The sequence below is a fragment of the Crinia signifera genome, chromosome 4 (assembly GCF_055691185.1).
Source record: "Crinia signifera chromosome 4, ASM5569118v1, whole genome shotgun sequence".
In the NCBI taxonomy this organism is placed as follows: Eukaryota; Metazoa; Chordata; class Amphibia; order Anura; family Myobatrachidae; genus Crinia; species Crinia signifera.
The window spans coordinates 312,740,539-312,755,317 of NC_139220.1; positions in this window are offsets into that span (position 1 = coordinate 312,740,539).

Consider the following 14,779-nt stretch of genomic DNA (forward strand, 5'->3'; position numbering starts at 1 on the left):
TCAGGCTGGCGTGGATAGTGGGGGTTTGAAAAGGAGGCATTTGCCAGTATGTAACCTGGAGCACTGGCAAAGGCCTCCTTTATTGTGCATGAGATGCACTTGCGCAACGCACTTCCCTTTGTGCACGAGACGTGCTACTGAACGCCCTAACCCCGTCTCCCTGAAGCGGACACGGGCAGGGTTGCCGTACCCTGCCGCAATAATTACTGAGATGCAGGAGCGTCTGAGATGCTCCTGCATCTCAGACAGATGGAGCACCTCTCTGCCGGCGCCTGCCATCGAAGGGGATCCGGCGGTTACCGCATGAGAGGCGCTCACTAGACTTGCCAGGGACGTCGGGGACATAGCTGCAGCTCCCAGGGACAGTACGGTGACTAGCTGCCTGACAGGGACACTACGCTGACTACGCAGGGCTGCCGCAGAGTCACTAGGCTAACTACGCTAGGCTGCCGTTGGGCTACGCTGAGCAGCCGTTGGGCTACGCTTAGCCTACGCTGAAAACATAGCGTAGCCGGGCGCCGTGCTATTACACAAGTACCTAAATTTGATAAATGAGGGAGCCACATTGATGCCCATTGTTGTTCTACACACGTGTTACAGTGAAGACATTTGAGGCAGTAAATCAAAGAAATATTAAGCTGATTCAAGGGTTTAAAAATGTTGCTAAACATATAACTAGCAGTGACTACAATATCAGATGATATCGCATTTAAGAGAGAACGTCATTTCATAACAGCTTTACGATGCAGAAAGGTGGGCTTTTTTTCATTTAAGTATAATATAGGTGTATTGTGAAGACAAAGCTTGCTTGTGAAAAAAAGTTCTAACCAGAGGCCGCAGTCGTTTGAGCTGCTGTGATGTCACTGTTGGCCTTCTTGTGTACGAGCCCCGTAATCCACAAAGTGTAAGTGTGCTAAGCAAGCCGGCACTTTCTCCCCACCATTCTAATGCAAGAAAATGATTATCCGCCAGAGAAGAACGCGTCCAGTAAACTTCTCACAATATTGAACAGTTATAATTTATTTTCTAGGACCATATTACTTATTTGTCTGCGTCCTCGCCCTGCAGCCATCATTACATTGTTCTAGTCTAGTCAAGGGTCAAACATTTTTAATGCACCACCCGGCACATCAAGAGGACAGACACTGATAGAATGTAGTATACTCAAGTGTGTGTAGATAGATAGATAGATAGATAGATAGATAGATAGATAGATAGATAGATAGATAGATATCCGTTCTTGAGCACAGGTGACTTTACTAGTGCCTTACCCATTGTGAGTCAACTGCTTCTATTCAGACATGGATACACTTAATCCTGGACTGCTCAGGGATGGTAATTTGAGGTTTTGGAGCAGGGGAAACCCCCGCTCTAGTCGCAAACGCATTTTCTTTATGTCTATAGGAAACTGAATACATTTAGTTACATCTAGCCGACAGATGGTGAGAAATCAGTTATGTACCAAATGTTAACCACTGTCATATTTTACTCCCTGTGAGTGCCTAGGGAGTGACTTTTAAAAATATATATATATACACATATCTTTTTGTGGTCACACAGGAAATACAGTCGGTCTGGTATAATGTGCTGACATTTATATACTTGTTGCTGCATCTATGGTAGGTGTGATTGCATGTGAAGCGGTATGTGAGGAAGGCACAGTATATAGAGGCCACATTTTACCACAGATGATGCCGGCAGCCGTAATAGCTGATGTTTTATTCACGTACATCACTGTAACGGCCCCATACACAGGATTAATCTGGCCCGAATTCATCTGATTCCGGTGGATCGGGACGATATATCGGCTGAAATCAGTCCAAATCGGAGGTATTTAACACTGAGTGTGATCCTATGTGCGTTCCCATGTGCATCAGATCAGATCCTGTAGATCAGACGTGCAGCAAGAAAAATCTATCGGAATCAGATCAGCATCGGCACAACACAGGTGCATCGCATCCGATTCCCTTTGAACCTCCCCCGGCAGCTCCCTGGGAGTCCTTTTACGATTTTGCGATTTATCGCATGTAAGAAAATGGAACATCAAGTCAGAAGGAACACTCCCGGGGAGCTGCCGGGGGAGCTCAAGAGAAGACAGGTACGACTTGTCCCTCGGGAAAGTAAGGCCATAAGAACAAAGCTGGCCACCATGTGTGGGCTACATGCAGAAGCAGCCAGTATTTACCCTGCATACAACTATATCACACAGTGGCGTAGCTACGTTTTGGGCGCCCCCCCCGCCGTTAGGGGGGGGGTGCCCCCCCCCGTCGCCGCCCCGACGGCCATTTTGTGGTGGTCCTCAGCAGAAGAACGGAGCCGTCGGGACCAGCGCGATAGGTAAGTCTGTGGGGGATTGAGGGGGGGTTTAACTATAGCACCGCAGCCCCCGGCGCCCCCACATGCACAGCGCCCCCCCCCCCCCCGCGGTGGCGGGGGCTGCGGTGCTTTAGTTACGCCCCTGATATCACATGTATTTGCACCCCTTGCATTGCAGTATGTTTTCTTCTAGGTTGCACATTAATTGCTTTTTTTTTGCTTTGGTCCCAACTCAGACTCAGATTCTGATTCTAATTAATTTGGTCCCCGTCGTGGGACCGATGTTTATGCCCTGCGCTTATGCGCATGTGCAGGGCTTCTGAGCGGGCGCCTTCGGCGACTTGCATAGTCACTTTTGCGCTCACACGGGGGTGGGGGGGGGGTGGGATGGAGGTGGGCAGGGGGGTGTTTTCATATGAACGCCCTGTGTTTCCTGGGTGTAACCCAAAAAAAAATGCTGCGCTCAGGAAAACGTGAACGCAGGTGGCTGACATCATAGGACATAGGGCAGAAATCATTTGATGGTCTACCCTGTGAATGGATGTTTATGCAAAACATCCATTTGCAAAGCGGCAGGGGTGTGCAGACTGCCGGGAAAAACATAAAAATCACTACAATAGCAGAATTTGGTGTTGTTTTTTTCTTTGCTCCTACACTATTATTAACCTCATTAACATAATTTTTTTTAGGGCAAAAGGTTGCCCCGAGGTAGCTGGATGACTAAGCTAAGGGACACAAGTAGGCGGCACAAACACCTGACCTACCTAGGAGTGGCGCTGCAGCGGTAGACAGGATGGCAGTTTGAAAAACTAGGCCTCAAAGATCACATGGGCCCTTATTCTGGTTGGTGCGGTCGAGCCGCATATGCGGCTCCGACCGCACCAGACGAATCCCCGCCTACAAGACGGATCGGCACGGCCGTCCGTACACGGACGGCTGCCGATCCGCATGAAAATGGCGGGGCGTACGCCTCCACCATGTTGGGAGCTGCCCCCTGCATTCGATGGTCGATGACCATCGAAGGCAGGGCCGCACGCTCCCCCCGCTCACGCAAGCTTAGAGCACACGGACAATCGTCCGTGTGAAAGCTTGTATTGGGGCGGGCAGCTGACATCCGGCGATGTCAGCTTTCCGCCCCCATCACTGGCGTCATAGCCTCATTACCATGCATACGCCCCGCGTTTGCATGGGAACGCCCATGAAACGCTGGGCGTATACATAGGGTAATGAGGCTATTAAGCCCCTCACACCCCTATACGCCCCCTTTGCGGCGTCTAAATTTTTTACTCGGCGAATTCCCCTGCACATGCGCAGAGTGACCTCTGCGCATGTGCAGAGTGTAAACATCGGCGGTACGGCCGCACGCGGTCCGTACCGCTCAGATCAAAATAAGGGCCATAATGACCCAAAAAAAAGAGGTGGAAGGAGGAGGGGCTTAGATCGTCGTGTGAAGCTGAACCACTAGTCATGAACATAGGCCGGAGCCTTAGCCGTTCCTTGTCGTAAATGGCATACTGGCAAGCTTACGGGTACTTGTGTATTATCACGGCGCCCATCGCATCGCATACCACTAAATAGGGTATGCGATGCAATGCGATTTCCGCGTGAAAAACCCCGAATGTACAATTAAATAACGCATCGCATGCCAGCAAATGGCATGCGATGCGATGGCATGCGATTTTTAATAGTACAAGCACCCTGATGGGGCATACAATGTTAAATGCCCCCAGAATGTTAAATGCCCCCCCATTGTCAACGCGACCCCCACTATCAACGCCAACCAGCGGTACGCGTCATCCGACCTTTTCATACCCCCACTATCCACATCGGCATGGAGTTTATCTTATATAGTGTGGCGAGCGCAGCGAGCCACCGAGCCCGTAGCGTGGCGAGGGGACGCGGAATATATGTAAAGTAATCCACGTCCCCTCGCGAGGGCTCGCTGCGCTCGCCACACTATCTAACATTAACTCCATGCCGATGTGGATAGTGGGGGTATGAAAAGGTCGGACGACGCGTACCGCCGCCCCTCGCGGGCTCGCTGCGCTCGCCACGCTTCGGGTTGGCGTTGATAGTGGGTGTTGCGTTGACAATGGGGGTGCATTTAACATTGTAAGCACCCATCAGGGTGCTTGTACAATTAAAAATCGGATCTGATCACATCGCATGTATCACATGCCGCTATATTGCATGCGATGCAATGTGCTGCAGTACGATCAACATAATGGGCGCCGTGTTAATACACAAGTACCAGCTTACGTTTCTCCTTAAATGATTTACATTTATTTTTTTCTTTGTGTTACCGAACTTTGGCATTTTGGATTTTACATTACCTCTGCGATGACATTGGGCATCGGCCTTGGCAGATGACATTGATGGCTTTTCATCGTGTCTTGACTAGTGGCAACAGCTTCAGCACTAGGAGGAGAGAGAGACAAATTTCTTGTTCTTTTTTTTTATTTTATCCTCCAAATTTTGGTTCTCCATTATCTTTCTGGAGTATCACTGGACTGGACTTATGCAGCAGTATCACTGGACTGGAATTTAAGGACAGTATCACTGGACTTCATGGCAGTACCAATGGACTTTGATGGCAGTATCACTGGACTTTAACGACAGTATCACTGGACTTCATGGCAGTACCACTGGACTTTAACAGCAGTATCACTGGACTTTAACAGCCATATCAATGGACTTTAACGACAGTATCACTGGACTTCATGGCAGTACCACTGGACTTTAACAGCAGTATCACTGGACTTTAACAGCTGTATCAATGGACTTTAACAGCAGTACCACTGAATTTTAATGTCAGTACCACTGGACTGGACCACTGGACTGGACCTTTTTTCAACTCACGGCACACCAAACACAATTTTTAAATTGCCAAAACACACCATCAGACCCCACAGGAAAAAAAAAAACAATTACACTGGTCCTCACAGGTAACAAACATCAAATACATTGGTCCTCACATGAAAACAAGAGACCAATCAATAACAGTTGAACTGGTGGCAGTGGCTTTACACTGGTGTGGACATCTCTAGATCTGGTGGCACATTTGAGAACAGCTCAAGGCTAGATAAATGATAAGTAGAATTTGTTTTGTTGCTATGCACAACATTGCCCCTTCTATAAAGCCACACTTTCCTAAATATACCCCTAGTTCTAAAGAAACTTGACCATCGGACCTTCATATTATGATCTGTGACCTCCTTTCATGACACAATGCGGTGGATCCAACTTTTTTCTACTCGTTGCCAGATGAGACTATGTCGGGTAAAATTCAATATTGCAGTTTTAAAAAAAGGGTGAAGAAAGTTGATAACGTCAGTGGCTGACACGTTGAACAACAATATGAATCATTATGTTGCCTCATTTTAATCTGTTGACAAATCTTTGGTGAACAATCCAAAAGTCACCCTGCAGAGTATTGCGCTGCAGTGTGTTGAGACCACAGCATCCGCCCAATAGATGTGGTGTTGGCCAACTTCCAGAATAAAACGTGTAACTCTGCCATGGATATAAGGATTTACCTAATTATTATGACTTTGTTTTACTATTTACTGTCCAGGAGGAACAACGCAGAGATAGTAGGAGATGAGAACAGGACTGTGTGCAAGGATTGGGGACCAGTCTGTGTGACACTGTATATCTGCTTGGGCAATATAAATGATGTTAGTCACAGTGTTGGTGCCAACATGAGGGATATATATATATATATATATATCCCCCTGACAAGTCTCTATTGTTACAGCCACAGTGACTGCTGCAGCCCTGTTTAGAGCTGCATGTGTGCGCCACAGCCAGGGAGCGTAAAAAAAAACGTTACGCAGATTGCGCAGTAGTGTAATCAGGGTGCTGGCCCGAGGAGCAGTGACAGAACTAGGGCTGGCTGCTGTAGTGGCAGCCTGGTGACCTCTCATACTGCAGCATTTAGCGGGGGTGTGGTATAGGGTTCCGACAGTCGGGATCCTGAAAGTCATTAGCCCGACGTCGGGATCCTGACTGGCCGGACCCAGACAGCATGGTGAGCGCAACTAAGCCCCTTGCGGGCTCGCTACGCTCGGCACGCTGTGGGCACGGTGGCTCGTTACACGAGACACCTATTCTATTCTCCCTCTATGGGGGTCCTGGACCCCCACGAGGGAAAATAGCGGGTGGACGTCGGGAACCCGGCTGTCTGTGTTTTGACAGTCGGGATACCGACGTCGGGTGAATGCCTGTCGGGATCCCGACTGTCGGGACCCCGTCCGGCAACCATAGCGTGACCTCCTCTGTGAGAGCCGGGAGCACCCACCTCGACACTCTCTCCTGCTGCTGAGTACTGAGTTTTCCCCTCTGGCCGCACCCTACCCAGCTCACTGAGTAGTACGGGTCACCGCCGGCTCCCTTCTCTCCTTAGAGGCGAGGAGCCTGATGCCACAATCTCCTGGTCCGGAGCCGCCAACCCCTCACTCGGAGCACCGGGCCCCTTCAGAAACAGCTCACAGGCTCACCAGCTGGGCATCTGAGAACACCTGGGTCTGGGTGCCTGGTCTCCCTATGGCCGCAATGTATGATGTGTGCATGTATGTTCTGCGTGTCTGTGTTTATATGTACAGTATGCTGTGTGTTTATTGTATGTGTTTATGTATTTATGCTGTGTGTTTATTGTATGTGTTTATGTATGATGTGTTTATAGTATGTATGTATGCTATGCTATGTTTATATGTCGTGTGGTGTGTGTGCGCAGTGGCGGATTCAGGGGGGGGGCACAACAAAGGCATGTGCACCACCTATCGTTTAGGATTGCTCTCTCCTACTGTCTTGCTCTCTCCCACTGTCTCGCTCTGTCTGTCTCTCCCCCTTCTCTGTCTCTCCCCCTGCCTATTTCTCTATCTCTGTCCTTGTCTATCTCATTCTCTCCCCCACTCCCTTTCTCCCTCCCCCCCCCTCTACATTTCCATTGGATTAACGAGGTGGCATGTTTGACACTAAAGTCCCAAGTAACAGGGTAGCGGCACAGATCTTCTCAGAGCATTGCACACAAATAATGTTCTGGATCCGCCCAGTGTATGTATTAAACTCCCCATCAGGTATCCCCCATGTCCACACTTTTCAACTCACCATAACCTTAACTTAAACCTTAACAACTAAACTTATCTAATAAAAAAGACACAGACACAACACACACACCACACGTGTTAGGAGAGAGGAATGAAAAAAACGTGGCCGACCAGCTCTTGAGGCACAAAACACAACGCCTGGAGTAAACTAACAAGTACGCCATGCCAAATTGTAATTAAGCCAAATTGTGCCCCCAGACGGATGTGAAAACACACCTCAAGGCCCCCACGGGAAGTTGGCGAGCGCTTATTCGTCCAGTCGGCCATGGTGAAAAGTGACATATCAATAGGGCGCCTGCAGTCCGGGAGAGCCGGCGTAGCCCTCCGCCAACCGCGCAACGCCCTGGACACCAAGGAATGCCCTACCCTGCAGCGAGGAGAAAAAAGACACCCCTGCCAAAGACCTGCGCACGGAGGTGACAGAGTGACCAGCGGAGTACAAACTCCAAACAAAGGCCGCCATGGCCGCTTCAGGTGTCTTACCTGCCTGTGAGGCGGACAGCCGGAATTGCTCCCACTCCTGCCATCCTGCCTGATAGCAATGGAGCGTCCGTGGTGCGATAGCCCGCATGGCTAGCCCCTCCATTCCGGCCTGATCATCTGCCAAATATAAGAGGGACAGCGTTCACCAACGGGGGATGTATCAGGAGCCAGGGCCCGGAACTTATCCCAGTCGGCCCTGGACAATGCGTCTGCCACGGAGTTCTCCATTCCGGGAACAAACTGTATATTAAACAGCAGGCATCTTAGCACCAGCCGCGCAAGTAGGTGAACCACCGGCATGGAGGCTGAACCCTGACGGTTAATCGAGTGCACAACTCCCAAGTTGTCGCACCAGAATATGATACTGGAGTCGCGAAGCCTGTCCGCCCATAGCTCCAATGCGACTATGATGGGAAACAACTCCAGCAGCAATAGGTTTTTTGGGAGTCCCTCTGTCACCCAGTCCACGGGCCATGGGGCGGTGCACCATGAGCCGTGCAGGAAGGCTCCGAAGCCCACCCCGCCCGCTGCATCGGTATACAATTGCAACTGCGCATTGGTGCGGGGGGTTGAAGGCCAAATAAGGACTCTGTTAAATTGCTCCAGGAAGGAAAGCCAAATACGTAAGTCCCTCTTAATCTCTGCGGGCAGCCGAACATAGTGGAGGGGGTGCCTGACACCTGCCATGGACCTCTCCAGCTTCCTGCAAAACACTCTACCCATGGGTATGACCCTGCAGGCAAAGTGTAGAAGTCCGAGGAGTGACTGGAGCTGGCGCAATTGGAGCTTCCCCGTGGCCAATGCCAGGCTGACCGCTCCCCGCAGCCGAGACAGCTTGTGGAGGGGGAGGCGGCAGCAGGCCGCCACTGTATCAATTTCGATGCCCAAGAAGGACAGGCACGGTACTGGGCCCTCCGTCTTGTCCACCGCTATGGGGACCCCAAAATGCTGGAAAAGATCCTGCAGGTATGACAGTAGAAAACTGCACCGCTGGGAACCGGCTGGGCCCACGCACAAGAAGTCATCTAAGTAGTGGGCCACCCCCGCTTCGCCTGAACCTGACACCACGCACCAGTGCAAGAAACTGCTAAAGCGCTCAAAATAGGCACAAGAAATCGAGCAGCCCATAGGCAAACACTTGTCCACGTAAAAGCCCGTGGGGAGGCGAAAGCCTATGAACCGAAACGATTCCGGGTGCAGTGGGATCAGGCGAGAGGCGGACTCGATGTCCACCTTGGCCAACAATGCCCCGTATCCGTGGCCGCAAACTATATCTAGCGCCTGTTCGAAGGACTGATACCGCACGCGGCACAAGTCCTCGGGGATGGCGTCATTAACTGAACTGCCCGGGGGGTGCGACAAGTGTTGGCTAAGCCTAAACTTGCCGCTGGTCTTCTTGGGGACCACCCCTACTGGGGAGAGCACCAAATTCTCGATAGGGGGCGACGGGAAAGGACCCACCATTCTACCCAAGCTCACCTCCTTGGCCACTTTCTCTAAAACAACCCCGGGCATCTGTATCGCGGATTTCAAATTACGGGGGGCATGGGCTACAATTTTTCCCTATACAGGGAGGCGGAAGCCCAGGCGGAAGCCTGACTCTAGAAATTCGGCCTCCTCCCTATACGGGTACCGTCTCAGCCAGCTGGCCAAGCGGTCGACCCGAACAGGAGAAGGGGCCTTACTGAGGTGCACCCCCGGCTGCTGCAGCCTGAGGGGCACCCCCTTGCTTTCCCTTCCTGCAATCCTTAAAGGGGTGGTTGCCCCAGCATTTGGAGCAAGCATGCTTGAATTTGCAGGAAGCCCCCAGAGCGCAACCGGCTCCATTGAAGGCGAAACAACGCCCTGCGGGGGGGCCCTCCCGCGAAAGGGATGCTGGTTTTTTCATGGGGCAGGGGTGGAGGCTGGCGTGGCCACCGGAGCGGCTGATGGCTTCGGCCCCATCCAAATCTCCACGTCCTTACACCCGGAAGCCATTACTGCCAAACCTGACTGCTTGCGCCGGAAGTTCTCATCATAGGAGCGCCAAGAGGAGTCAGCTTCAGAAAGGAACATTTCATGAATCATGTGCATGTAGCGCACCATGTTCATGTGTTTCTAAGTAACAAGCCACGAACATAAACATGCCCGCCTGCCACCGGTGATAGGTGCAGTAGGCCTCCTCCCCAATGCCTCCTCGCCGCTTTGCTGCGCGATACTCTTTTTCAGCCTGCGCCGTCATAGCAAAGAAGCTGACGTACTTCCCGTCCCTAATGCGTTCTTGAACGCTGCGCCTAAGACCCCTGAGCACGGCCGTGTTTTCGCACTGGACCACCTTCCCCCTAGGGAACAACAGGGACCCCGAGCTACCACTGGAACTGGAGTGCCGACGGCGCCTGTGTCTGCACCGTCTGCGGGATTTTTGGCCTCCCTCCTCCTCCGACGTTCCAGAGTCGGACCCGCCGGAGGAAGAGGAGGTATGCGCAGCCCTACACCTGCGCCGTTCGGGAGACGCAGCCAGCCCGGGAGCCGCCGGACCCCGCCGCAATCCTCTCCGGTCCCCACTGGAACCACCAGGGATCTCAGCGCTTGGCCCCGCGGCCTCCCCGGCCGGGTCTGCAGATTCGGTGAGGCGGGCGGGCGGGTGACCCTTCGTGGCCTGGAACCCATAGGGGGAAATTTACTAAAGAAAAGTTGTACAAAAATTGGTGTATTTGTATTTAGAAATACACTTATTTTTGACATTTACTATCCCGAAAATACGGCAATTCGTATTCGTATTGATAGCACATGAATACGAATACGAATTGCCGTATTTTCGGGATAGTAAATGTCAAAAATAAGTGTATTTCTAAATACAAATACACCTATTTTTTTTACAACTTTCCTTTAGTAAATTTCCCCCATAGTGTGAGACAGAGAGAAAGGTAGAGGGGACAGAGCTATGAAGACAGAGAGAAAGAAATAAGAGTTATAGTGATTGTAAGTGTACTTGCAGATTACAATTTTTGCTGCAGAGCAGCTCTTGCCTGTTCCAGCAGCAGCTTTTCCGGACAGAGGAAGCTTCACATGATAGCATGTGACTTTTCTTACCCTGTCTATAACCCTCCCACTGCTCTGATAGGCCTTATGCCCATCCTGATTTACATATCAGCTGACCTTCCAAGTGTAACCTGGGGAACCCATCAGGGGTTTATGCTCTCTCATTGCTTAATCAGCATTCGTGATTCTATGTGTAATGTGACTATGGTTCACTACACGCTGTGTAATGTGAATATGGGTCACTGTGTGTTGTGTAATGTGACTATGGGTCACTACTTGTGTAACGTAAATAGGATTGTTCTACTCTAGCATAATAATTTGAACTGGGGTACTACTGTGTGACAACGCTAATTGCTTGTGATAATCCACCCTTTTTATTCAGCATGCACCTTCAACATTTTGGCGGTAGTGCACAGTTTTATCATTTGTAGGGGTCTGAACACACTAGCACCAGCCCTTGGAGGGGGGGGGTCATTGGCACGGAAAGTTAGTTCCATTACCTCTCCATGACCACTTTAAGCCCTGCCGCTGGTGATGTAGTGTAGAGCAGTGGTTCCCAACCTTTTTTCTCTCCCGTACCCCTTGATTAGGCTTTTCGTTGATAAGTACCCCCTCCTCTCATTTTGAAATATGGACAGTACTTAGCGGTATGAGGATCTTTATGCATGTCCTTATATTAAGAAGGAGCGGAGGAGTAGTATACAGCAAGGAATCATGCCCTCCTGTGTCTAGACACTGGTTGTGTATTATCTCCAGGATTCCCGCTAACACCGGTAGGATTAATGCCGCTGCTTCCTCCACCTTTGTCAGTGCTGGGCAGATGACTGCTGATGTCTGAGGGCAGCATGGGAAGCTCCCAGTGGATTGCTGGTCAGGCATATGGCAATGGGTCTTCTTCAGCCATCAAAAGACCTTTTCATAATCCGCCATTACCAATATTATTTTCAAGTACCCCCAACTGGTCTGCAGAGTACCCCCAGGGGTACTAGTACCCCAGGTTGGGAACCACTGGTCTAGAGTCATCCCTGTGCAGCAGCTCTTGCTGGTGGGCTCGCTGAAAGAGTAGAGCCCTAGGGTACTTACCCCCTATTCTTCCCCTTAATCTGGCACTGCTCCCACCCCACAGCCTAACCATAACCCCCCTCTAAGTGCTTAACCCTGGCTAAAACCAAACAGAAAAATAAATTATTCTAAGCGCTAGAGGGCAGTCACTACAGCAGCTGTCTATGAGGGATTTACTCGATCCCTATTGTACAAAGAAAGAGATCTAGTGTAGAAGTATAGACTGCGCTATGAGTGCTGCATAAATAACTTAGCGCAGTCTATACTTCTACACTTAGCCCTGGGTAACCCTGCCTTTGCTGGGAGAAGGGTGTTGAAACACAGGAGGAACTAGCAGCAGGGCTAGGGGGCACCAGCCAAAATTTTGCCTAGGGCATCAAATTGGCTACGGTCAGCTCTACCCAGCAGGCAGCACAGGAGTTTTTTGCGCAGCTGGGTATCATCAACAACAGCATGAGCGGCACCTGGACAGCACAGCTGCATATTGAGGTGATTGCAGATGAGAGGTACATAACATTAAACTAATAACTAATATATGATGCAGCACAGCCTGTCACTGTGTGGCTGGCAGCAGTGGTAAAAATCTATATTCCTCTCAAGTCTCCCCCTATTCCTCCTCTCACATCTCCCCCTGCTCCTCCTCCTTTCATGTCTTCCCCTTATCCTCCTTTCTCCTCTCTTCCCGTTCCTCCTCCTTTCACCTTTTTCCCTGTTCCTCCTCCTTTCACCTCTCCTCCTGTTCCTCCTCCTTTCACATCTCTCCCTGTTCCTCCTCCTTTCACGTCTCCCCCTGTTCCTCCTCCTTTCAAGTCTCCCCCTGTTCCTCCTCCTTTCACGTCTGCCACTGTTCCTCCTCATCTCACATCTCCCCCATTGCTCCTCCTCTCATGTCTGCCCCTGTTCATTCTCCCCTCATGTCTGCCCCTGTTCCTTCTCCCCTCATGTCTCCCCCTATTCCCTACTCATGTCACGCCCTCTCATATCTCCCCTTTCCCCTTCTCAAGGCTCTCCTTGTTCCTCCTCCTTTCACACCTCCCCCTGTTCCTCTCCTCCTCTCTCATCTCCCCCTGATTCTCTCCTCCACTAATGTATCCCCCTGCTTTTCCTCTCACATCTCCCACTGTTATCCCCCCTTTCACCTCTCCCCCTGTTCCTCCTCCTCTCATCTCTCCCCCTGTTTCTCCTCCTCCTCTCACATCTCTTCCTGTTCCTCCTCTTGCATATCCCCTTGTTCCTCCTCTCACGTTTTCCTCTGTTCATGCTCTCACTCTCGCATCTCCCCCTGTTTTTCCTCTCGCTCTCAAATCTTCCCAGGGAAGAGTCTGTGCCAGAATCCAGATGGTGATGCCATGTGTGCCTGTGTTCTGTAAATGTCAGTGTCTATTTTTAGTCCCAGTTCAGTCCTAGAGTGTGTGGTACAAGGCGTGAGGGGGCACTGCTTTTGATAAGGGGTACCCCTGCCTTCCCCTCTTTAAAAGACTCCACCCCTTAATTGAATCCACCCCCTTTGTAGGGCTGCTTTTAGAAATTTCCCGGGCTGCTTTTTCATCCCAATCCGCCCCTGTCCAGCACAGCGTCCACACTGGAAAAAGCATTTTTTGTCAGTTAATTTAGTCTTTCTTTGCTTTTTATGTGTTTTTTTTTACAAGTTTTTGTCTTAAGTCGGGTGCCTTCCTGAAGATCAGTCTGGGCCTGTCTGGTATAATGTCCTTGAGTTGATGGTCCTGTTTCAGTATGTGCCAGTGTCTGTTTAAAATTCTCTTGAGTTGGTCAGATGATTGGTTGAACTGTGTGATAAACGTTACCTCCTGCGTTGTTTGTGTGTTGGTCGGGTTCCTACTGGTCAGGGTGGTGGCTCTATCCATGGTGGTTATGTCATTGTATGCCTTATCTACCACGTCTTTGTCATACAGTTTCTCTAGGAGATGTCCCCTGTTGGATTGTGTGCGGAAGTCATCAGTCTTGGAGCAATTCCGTTTAATACGGCGGAACTGCCCTTTGGGAATGTTCTTCAGCCATGGTTTAAAGTTCCCACTGGTGTATAAAATATAACTGTTGACGTCCACATGTTTTCTGTATGTTTTGGTGTGTATGTTGTTGGATTCGATAAATATTTCTAAGTCCAAAAACTGTACTGCGGTTTGTCAAACACTGTACTGCGGTCTGAAAGCCGCTCAAAACAGCCTGTTTGAGCGGCTTTCACCTCAAAGCTGCCCAGTGTGTATGCGCCGGCGACGAGCGCTGTTGCGCGCTGCCGCATCATCCCCGGGAAAGCTGCTAATCTGCTGGTAATGCGCTATGCAAAGCTGTCTTCTCCCCGCTGACAGTGCCGGGTAGAGGGAAAGCCGCTCAGTGTGTATGCACTGAGCGGCTTTCCCCCCAGCGATGATAGCGATCATCGCTGTCCATACACGCTGGGCATAGTTGCCCAGTGTGTATGGACCTAAAGATCTATAGTTAGAGAGAAAAGGGAAATCGGATAATCAAAGGAATGCATAGCAAGGAACAGTATCAGCCTACAGGTAACAGCAAGGGTAAGGTGGGATTTAATGTTGCTGTAACAGGTACAATTCAGCAGATTCAAAGACAGCAAGGCTTCATAGCAGGCAATGAAGGGAGGAGGGCTGTTACAGGCCTGGTGACGCTGGAATGCCAGCAGTATTAAACTATGCGTCACACTGGGGCAAAGTGTAGCCTGGGGGGGGTTAATTGTCAAAGCTTGCAGAAAGATAACATTACCTTTTCGCTGGGCACATGTTGTTGGCAAATGGACAAAACCATGTGCACTG